At 36.5% G+C, this 10,584-nt stretch overlaps 1 pseudogene; it reads left to right on the forward strand.

Annotated features, from left to right (window-relative positions):
- The first annotated feature begins 5,476 nt into the window (after positions 1 to 5,476).
- Positions 5,477 to 5,585, forward strand: LOC123937641 (annotated as a pseudogene).
- Positions 5,586 to 10,584: the final 4,999 nt, after the last annotated feature.

The raw sequence follows: 10,584 nt of genomic DNA on the forward strand, positions 1-10,584 counted from the left end.
CACAACACAATTTTAAAAAACATGATAGGAAGGAATAAAATACAATTAAAAAATAACCTTAAGAAAAAAATAGAGTTTTAATTATACAATTAAGAATTATTTGGCAGGAAACTTTTTAGTTTAATCTGTCAATCAAATTCTTAAAAAAACTATTATCATATGGTTTCACTTATATGTGAAGCATAAGGAATAGGCAGAGGGCCACAGGAAAAGGGAAGGAAAACTGATTGGGAGAAATCAGAGAGGGAGACCACCATAAGAGACTCTGGATTCTGGGAAACAAACTGAGGGTTACAAAAGTGAGGGGTATGTGTGGGTGGCATAACTGAGTAATGGGTGTTAAAGAAGGCATATATTGTGATGAGCACTGGGTGTTATATGAAAATAATAAATCACTGAACACTACATCAAAAACAAATGATGTACTATATATTGGCTAACTGAACATAAAAATAAAAAATAATAAAAAAGGATAATAAAGAAATAGATTTAGGGGCGCCTGGGTGGCTCAGTGGATTAAGCCGCTGCCTTCAGCTCCGGTCATGATCTCAGGGTCCTGGGATCGAGCCCCGCATCTGCCTCAGCATCCCTGCTGAGCAGGGAGCCTGCTTCCTCCTCTCTCTCTGCCTGACTCTCTCCCTACTTGTGATCTCTCTCTCTGTCAAATAAATAAATAAAATCTTTAGAAAAAAAAAAAGAAAGAAATAGATTTATATGTACTCAATATGTTGTATGTAATTTCTTAAAATCTGCTTTAAAAATCTTCTTAAAGGGGTGCCTGGGTGGCTCAGTGGATTAAGCCGCTGCCTTCGGCTCAGGTCATGATCTCAGGGTCCTGGGATCAAGCCCCGCATGGGGCTCTCTGCTCCGTAGGGAGCCTGCTTCCTCCTCTCTCTCTGCCTGCCTCTCTGTCTACTTGTGATCTCTCTCTGTCAAATACATAAATAAAATCTTTAAAAAAAAAAAACTTCTTAAAAACTTCTCCATATTTATTCTTATATGTTTTAACATATATATGCAAGTATATATGTATGTTTATGCATATGAATTTCTTATGCAATATAGAGTACCTTTAAAATTATATGAATCAATAGCAAATATCAGCATTTTATGTTTCATGATATGGGTAGAAATATACTAGGCTTTTAACCAAATGAATTACAAATCATGTGAGTTAAAATACTTGTAACTTAGTTTATATTTTATTGTGTAATAGAGAAATCTCCTATCTGGAAAAGTTAATCACTACAATACACACACTTATACTTAAGCTTTTTTCCGTTACATATACTTTTATATTTTATACATATTTATATATGTTTTTAAATATCTTTGTTGTAAATGTAGACTCAAGAAGTACTGCAAAGCTGAAAGTAGGAAAATAAAATACACTTTGTACATGAAACTAGTTATGACTTTTAGAGCACAGTGACTCAAATATGTTTCTCAGCACGTAAGTCCCATGAGATATGCTAAGAAAAATAGAGTTGTAACATCAAATGCTTTGGAAACATGTTGCACAGAATATAAGTGAGTGAGAATACAAACCATCATATTAAATATTTAGGAGGTATGATCACTATAGTTTGGTGTCTGATTGTCTATGCCAGTTCTCAAGTGGTTGGCTTATGCAAAACAAAAAACCTTGACTTTGATTAAAGAAGAGTTAAGATAAATGCTGGAGTGGAGGGTAGGGGGAGGTTGGAAGGATAGAATAAATTGCATTATTTAGAAGATATATATTCCTCAAGATTGTTTTATATCAAATTCAGGAATGGACAGACACATCAGAAATCTTGATATTATTTATATTATTAAATCTCAAACATGGATTAAATAATATTAGAAAGCATGTTATCTCAACTCCCAACCTAGATTAGTAAATTTAAAATTATATTACCATATTAAATTTACTTTAAGATAAAAAGTTTAGCCACAACAATAATGGGTAAGACCGGATGCTCACTATGTCTAGATTTCATCCAATTAATTCTTCAAATATTTATGATACTAATAATCATTCTAGCAAATCCTATTCAATTATAATATATATTACAATACAATATTATGCCCCTCACATCATTTTTCAAAATGATGTTTTAAAAAAATTACCTTGGCAATCACAGTTGATATTACAAAATTTATTAAAAATAAATATGTAAAGTAAGAAGAACAATGACTTTCAGGTATTTATCTTAGCCAAGATTATAATAACTAATCCATAGACACAATGAAGGGAGGAAAAAAGATAAAATTTATAAATAAAAAATTAGGAAACCAGGTAGCCTTAGGAAAATAAGGAAGAGAAAGCGACCAGAGATCTGCAGAGTTCCCAGTGGCCAACTTGTTTGAGGTCAACCTTCCAATGTTGTTCTAGTAATAAAAACATCCTTTGGGATTTTGTATAAAACTCTGTAGAGAATAAGAAGTACAGAATTTTAGCTAAGTATTCCACCAAATTCACAGCTAGAACCAGGATCCATAGAATTTAATTAGCTCCTATGGCAGGATCACTCGTAGACATATAAAAATTGGGGGAAATAAATTAAAAAGTGCCCTTTATATAAAATAATAGCTGTTAGGCGCACTATTCCATTGGTCATAACAACTCAAAAACCTATGTAAACCAGGTTTTGATAGAATAAAAACATTTACTATAGCTTATTTTATTATTTTTATTTATTTTTTTTCAAAAACAGACTTGTTTTATTTATATCCAGATGTGGATGATTGCTGAGTCATAATATTGCACTCTTTTTTTCCAAATTCTTTTACTTTAACTGGTATGTTTCAGTACTTGTTTGAAAAAGTACAAGTATTATAAATGTGTGCTGTGTGTCTTAATGTGAGAATTAATTTGAACTCAAATGTTTTAAGATATTATTTAATAAAATTAGATGAGCCAGATGTGAAAATTTTTTAAAAAGGAAAATGCAAACTAAATTATTTCATTGTAGATTTCTCTTAGTTACTGTGGGAAGTTAGTACTTTCCAGAGAAAGAAAAGTACCATAACATAATTTTCTATTGAAGTTCATTTTAGTCAGGCTTGCATTTAAACATTTATTTTAATCTTTGTTTCAAACAGTTCTCTCTCTTTTCAAGAGCGCCAATGTGTGAATACCACATTCTATAACAAATAAAAGTAACTGATAGAAACTTTATGAATGTACTAAATGTAGTATTTAAACATGAAATGAATATTAAATAAAATAAGCTAAAATGAAAATGAAAGCATTTTTCAGAAAGAAAAATCACTTAGCCTGATAAATTCTTTTTTTTCCAATTTTTTTACATTATTATTTTTAAGATTTTATTTTTATTTATTTGTCAGAGAGAGAGCACACAGGCAGGCAGAGTGGCAGGCAGAGGCAGAGGGAGAAGCAGGCTTCCCACCATGCAGGGAGCCTGATGTGGGACTCGATCCCAGGATACTGGGATCATGACCCGAGCCGAAGGCAGCAGCTTAACTGACTGAGCCATGAAAGTATTTTTTAAAAAACATCTTAAAGTTTAATTTTATCACTGACAGACAATGGCAAAACAATCTAAAGATATCAATGCATATACATTTTAAGATACATAAAATCTGTGTAGTTAGAACCAAGAAACAAGATATAGCTAAACTTCTATTTTGGTAATGATAGTCTAATCATAATTGTTACTATGAACAGGCACATAGACTTTGCACTGTGTAGTTTGAGAAAATTATACTTTAAACTTGATGTGTAGTCGTTAGCATAACTCTACGAGAGAACATAGTAAGATTTAGATAAATTGTATTTTAGGACTATCATTCCAACTTCCTTCCTTCAGGAAATTTACTATTCACAGAACATGATTAGGAGCTTCTGTGGTATTTATAAAGCAGTTGGCAGATATTTGAAGTTGCCAATTTCTAACTCTGATTCGAATAAGCAAGGATTGTGGAAATAAAGATCCACAAATATGCATCTATCTCTCTCCCACATCAATCTGCTAATTGGAGATTAATTTATTCTAAAAAAGACATTTTAAAACAACTGAATGCAATTGGAAGGGAGACTAAATCAATCAGTCATTTAAATAGTAATATGAAAGCATTTAATTATTTTTTTTTTATAAAAGCTTAACTGCTAGCAGCAAAAAGTCCTAAGCAGTGATGCCTATTAATCATAGGAGGTAGAATAAACAATTTCCAGGAATATATCTTTTTACTTTTTTATTAAAATTTCCAGCCAACAAATACCATCTCCAAACTGTTTCCATGCTGGGGTTAATAAGGACAGAATAAATTGACATTAAACATCCTTTTTGATTTTGAGATTTGAACATTCCTTTACTGTAAACAGTAGAGATACACCTTCTGGATACAAATTAGGTTTTGCCAATTGAATGCATTTGCAAAATATTTGGAAGGTGGAAATGAGGCAGAAATAGGTTTTTTTCATTTATTTATTTATTTTTATTTGAGTATAGCTGACAACACGATGTTACATTCTTTTCAGGTGTACAACATTGTCATTTGCATGGTTATAAATTTAAACATTGTGCTATGCTCACCACAGTGTAGTCACCATCTAATCACCATACAAAACTATTACTGCATCTTTGACTATACTCCTTAAAGGACTCTTTTTCTGGTTTGGGGGTTTTCGGCAACAGTGTTTTGGTGACTAAACAGTGTTTAGTCATTATTAGATCTATGACCATTGAGAGAAGAACAGAGGACAGCATTTTTCAGATTTTGGGATCACAACTACTGTAATGAGCTCTTGCGGTCAGCAGGGCCAGGGGCTGCTCCTGTTTCCATCTCCCCTGTTAGGGTTGCTCGCATGGAAGTCCAGCACTCACAGTGTTGTTGTGAGAGAAATTGCTGAGACCTCAGCAAGAATCAATTTTCTATCCCTTCTAGTGATTTTGTCAAAACCTAAATTCCTTTGTGTTTCTTTCTTTTCTTTTTTTTTTTTTTTTTTTTTTCTTTTTTTCTTTTTGCCAAATTTATTATCCTTAATAATAGTTTATTATTCTTTTTTTTTTTTTTTTTTTTTTTTTTTCTTTTTTTTTTTTTCCCTTTTTATTTATTTTTTTTTTTTTTCAGCGTAACAGTATTCATTCTTTTTGCACAACACCCAGTGCTCCATGCAAAACGTGCCCTCCCCATCACCCACCACCTGTTCCCCCAACCTCCCACCCCTGACCCTTCAAAACCCTCAGGTTGTTTTTCAGAGTCCATAGTCTCTTATGGTTCGCCTCCCCTCCCCAATGTCCATAGCCCGCTCCCCCTCTCCCAATCCCACCTCCCCCCAGCAATCCCCAGTTTGTTTTGTGAGATTAAGAGTCATTTATGGTTTGTCTCCCTCCCAATCCCATCTTGCTTCATTTATTCTTCTCCTATCCCCCTACCCCCCCATGTTGCTTCTCCATGTCCTCATATCAGGGAGATCATATGATAGTTGTCTTTCTCCGATTGACTTATTTCACTAAGCATGATACGCTCTAGTTCTCGGCCTTTTGGCTAAGATCAAGTGTAGTATCTGTTCTTATCAGTCTTTTCTTTTTTTTTAAAGAATTTATTTATTTATTTAACAGAGAGAAAGACACAGAGAGAGAGAGAGAGAGAGCACGCAGAAGCAGAAGGAGTGGCAGGCAGAGGGAGAGGGAGAAGCAGGCTCTCTGCCTAGCCAGGAGGCCGATGTGGAACTTGATTCCAGGATCCTGGGATCACGACCTGAGCAGAAGACAGACACTTAACCAACTGAGCCACCCAGGTGTCCTTCCTTAGTGTTTCAACTAGATGGAGTAGTTTTTGTTTCCTGAAAGTAAATCTTAATGATTCTGACATATGTTTTAGTTAATAGAAGTTCAACTGTGAGAAGACCTGCTTTGTGGCAACATTGTTGAAGCAATCAGTGCAGAGAATACCTCTCGCAGACTTTCCTCGGTGCATACAGATTTTTGTGTTTTCTCCACCATGTCCACTTTGTAGTCCTACCTTGGCTTGGCTCACTGTGGTTCCATCTTTATCTATGCTATTATTTAAATGTCCTCAGATTTGTATTATAAAGTGAAGAAATAATAATAAAACTACGGTTTATAGGTTTGTATATTCAACACTGATCAAAAGGGCTAAATCAACATAATGATCATGATGGCCAAATTATTTTAATTTGATTGATTGCTTTATTTGGTTTTTCATAAGGCATAACTGCCACAGTTGAAACAACCCCAGAGTCGCAAAGTGATTGTTGTAGGGCATATGATTTCAAACACTTACAGCACGAAAGCAATCAGCTTAGCTTATGGATAAGTCACATAAATTGGAAATGTCTTAGTTCAGTCTGCTATTACAAAATACCATAAACTGGGTGGCTTATAAACAATGGAAATATATTTTCTCAGTCATGGAAGCTGGAAGTCAGATATCAGGGTACCAGCATGGTCAGGTTCTGGTGAGAGTCCTCTTCCAGGTTGCAAACTGCTGCCTTTTCATTATATCCTCACCTGGTAGAGAACAGAAACAGACAACAAGCTCTCTTTTGACTCTGAGAAGGGCACTGATCCTATGAGGACTTTACCCTCACGAGCTCATCTTATCCCAATTACCTCCCAGATGTCCCATGTCCTAATACCATCATCATGAAGGATAGGGTTTCAACATAGGAATTTTGTGGGGACACAGACTTCAGTCCACAACAGATGTGAACTCCCTCAGGGAGATTTTCCCCCTCTTCTTATTCATTCCCGTATACCTAGAATCCAGAAAAGAATATATTAGTTGTGTCAAAGAATACATAAATGACAATTTGGTGACATTCTTTTTGAGTGCTGTTACTCTCTTCCTTTCTGAGGATGCTGCCAGCCCAAGGATAGAGCAATCACTGCTAAACAAGAATAGGGTATTCTAGGCAGGGCTTGAGATCTGATGAATTCAAAATATTTGAGATTGGGTTCTGGAAAGCCACATTTTAAAAAGTGATAGAATCTGAATATTTATCATTGTAGTGAAATTTGTACAGACTGGTTCTTTCATTACAATTCCCTTCTCCATTTAAAAAAAATCAAAATTCCAAACAATTAAGTTTCTAGCCCTTCCAATAATTTCATAAAAATATAAATTCATTAGGAGAGGGAGGAGTCAAGATGGCGGAGAAGTAGCAGGCTGAGACTACATCAGGTAGCAGGAGATCAGGTAGATAGCTTATCTAAACATTGCAAACACCTACAAATCCAATGGGAGATCAAAGAGAAGAAGAACAGCAATTCTAGAAACAGAAAATCAACCACTTTCTGAAAGGTAGGACTGGCGGAGAAGTGAATCTAAAACGACGGGAAGATAGACTGCGGGGGGAGGGGCCGGCTCCCGGCAAGCGGCGGAGCAACGGAGCACAAAATCAAGACTTTTAAAAGTCTGGTCCACTGAGGGACATTGCTCCAGAGGCTAAACAGGGGTGAAGCCCAAGCAGAGTCAGCGTGGCCCCAGGTCCCGCAGGGTCACAGAAGGATCAGGGGTGTCAGAGTGTCGCAGAGCTCGCAGGTGTTAGAACGGAGAAGCTGGCTACAGAGACAGAGCCGAGGGCTGGGCTCTCAGCTCGGGGTTACCTTGAAAGGGTCGCGGGCTGGGTGAGCTCAGAGCGCAGCTACAGGCTGGAGATACGGGAGTGATTGGGTGCTGTCCTCTGGGGGCACACTGAGGAGTGGGGCCCCGGGCTCTCGGCTCCTACAGGCTGGAGACTAGGAGGCCGCCATTTTCATTCCTGCCCTCCAGAACTCTACAGAAAGCGTTCAGGGAACAGAAGCTCCCAAAAATGAACCCGAGCGGATTACTTAGACGGGCCCCCGGTAAGGGTGGTGCAATTCCGCCTCGGGCAAAGACACTTGAGAGTCACTACAAGAGGCCCCTCCTCCAGAAAATCAACAAAATATCCAGCCAGGACAAAGTTCATCTATCAAGGAAAGCAGGTTCAATACCTAAGACAGCAGCGGAATTCCAGAGGAGGAGAAAGTAAAGCACGGAATTCATGGCTTTCTCCCCATGATTCTTTAGTCTTGCGGTTAAGTCAATTTTTTTTTTGAATTTTTTTTCTTTTTTTTTCATCTTCTGCTAAATTTTTTAAAATTTTTACCCTTTTCTTTTTTAACGTTTTTTGACCAGTTTATCTAAAATATATATTTTTTCTTTCTTTTTTATATTTTTTATTTGTTCTATTTTTTAATTTTTTTCTTTTTTTTCTGAACCACTTTTTATCCCATTTCATCCCCCACAATTAGGGGTCTCTTCTCATTTGGTTACAGCACATTTTTCTGGGGTCTTTGCCACCCTTTTAGTATTTTATTTGCTCCTTCATATCCTCTTATCTGCACAAAATGACAAGGCGGAAAAAATCACAAACAAAAGAACAAGAGTCAGTACCGAAGGCTAGGGACCTAATCAACACAGACATCGGTAATATGTCAGATCAAGAGTGCAGAATGACGATTCTGAACGTTCTAGCTGGACTCGAAAAAGGCATGGAAGATATTAGAGAAAGCCTCTCTGGAGATATAAAAGCCCTTTCTGGAGAAATTAAAGAACTAAAATCTAACCAAGTAGAAATCAAAAAAGCTATTAATGAGGTGTAATAAAAAATGGAGGCTCTCACTGCTAGGATAAATGAGGCAGAAGAAAGAATTTGTGATATAGAAGACCAAATGACAGAGAATAAAGAAGCCGAGCGAAAGAGGGACAAACAGCTATTGGACAACGAAGGGAGAATTCGAGAGATAAGTGACACCATAAGACAAAACAACATTAGAATAATTGGGATTCCAGAAGAAGAAGAAAGAGAGAGGGGAGCAGAAGGTCTATTGGAGAGAATTATTGGAGAGAATTTCCCTAATATGGCAAAGGGAACAAGCATCAAAATTCAGGAGGTGCAGAGAACCCCCCTCAAAGTCAACAAGAATAGGTCCACACCCTGTCACCAAATAGTAAAATTTACAAGTCTTAGTGACAAAGAGAAAATCCTGAAAGCAGCCCGGGAAAAGAAGTCTGTAACATACAATTGTAAAAATATTAGATTGGGAGCAGACTTATCCACAGAGACCTGGCAGGCCAGAAAGAGCTGGCATGATATATTCAGAGCACTAAATGAGAAAAACATTCAGCCAAGAATACTCTATCCAGCTAGGCTATCACTGAAAATAGGAGAGATAAAAAGCTTCCAGGACAAACAAAAACTGAAAGAATTTGCAAACACCAAACCAGCTCTACAGGAAATATTGAAAGGGATCCTCTAAGCAAAGAGAGAGCCTAAAAGTAGTAGATCAGAAAGGTACAGAGACAATATACATTAACAGTCACCTTACAGGGTAATAATGGCACTAAATTCATATCTCTCAATAGTTACCCTGAATGTTAATGGGCTCAATGCCCCAATCAAAAGACACAGGGTATCAGAATGGATAAAAAAACAAAACCCATCAATATGTTGCCTACAAGAAACTCATTTTAGACACGAAGACACCTCCAGATTTAAAGTGAGGGGGTGGAAAACAATTTACCATGCTAATGGGCATCAGAAGAAAGCTGGGGTGGCAATCCTTATATCAGATCAATTCAATTTTAAGCCAAAGACTATAATAACAGATGAGGAAGGACACTATATCCTACTCAAAGGGTCTGTCCAACAAGAAGATCTAACAATTTTAAATATCTCTGCCCCTAACATTTGAGCAGCCAACTATAGAAACCAATTAATAACAAAATCAAAGAAACACATCAATAATAATACAATAATAGTAGGGGACTTTAACACTCCCATCACTGAATGGACAGATCTTCCAAGCAAAAGATTAACAAGGAAATAAAGGCCTTAAATGACACCCTGGACCAGATGGACATCACAGATATATTCAGAACATTTCATCCCAAAGCAACAGAATACACATTCTTCTCAGGTGCACATGGAACCTTCTCCAGAATAGATCACATCCTGGGTCACAAATCAGATCTCAACCGGTATCAAAAGATAGGGATCATTCCCTGCATATTTTCAGACCACAATGCTCTGAAGCTAGAACTCAATCACGAGAGAAAAGCTAGAAAGAACCCAAATACATGGAGACTAAAAAGCATCCTTCTAAAGAATGAATGGGTCAACCTGGAAATTAAAGAAGAATTGAAAAAATTCATGGAAACAAATGATAATGAAAACACAACAGTTCAAAATCTGTGGGACACAGCAAAGGCAGTCCTGAGAGGAAAATATATAGTGGTACGAGCCTTTCTCAAGAAACAAGAAAGATCTCAAGTACACAACCTAACCTTACACCTAAAGGAGCTGTAGAAAGAATAAGAAAGAAACCCTAAACGCAGCAGGAGAAGAGAAATCATAACGATCAGAGCAGAAATCAATGAAATAGAAACCAAAAAAACAATAGAAAAAATCAATGAAACTAGGAGCTGGTTCTTTGAAAGAATCAATAAGATTGATAAACCCCTGGCCAGACTCATCAGAAAGAAAAGAGAAAAGACCCAAATAAATAAATCATGAATGAAAGAGGAGAGATCACAACTAACAACAAAGAAATACAGACAATTATAAGAACATACTATAAGCAGCTC

This window comes from Meles meles, chromosome 2 (genome assembly GCF_922984935.1).
Source record: "Meles meles chromosome 2, mMelMel3.1 paternal haplotype, whole genome shotgun sequence".
Classification (NCBI taxonomy): Eukaryota; Metazoa; Chordata; class Mammalia; order Carnivora; family Mustelidae; genus Meles; species Meles meles.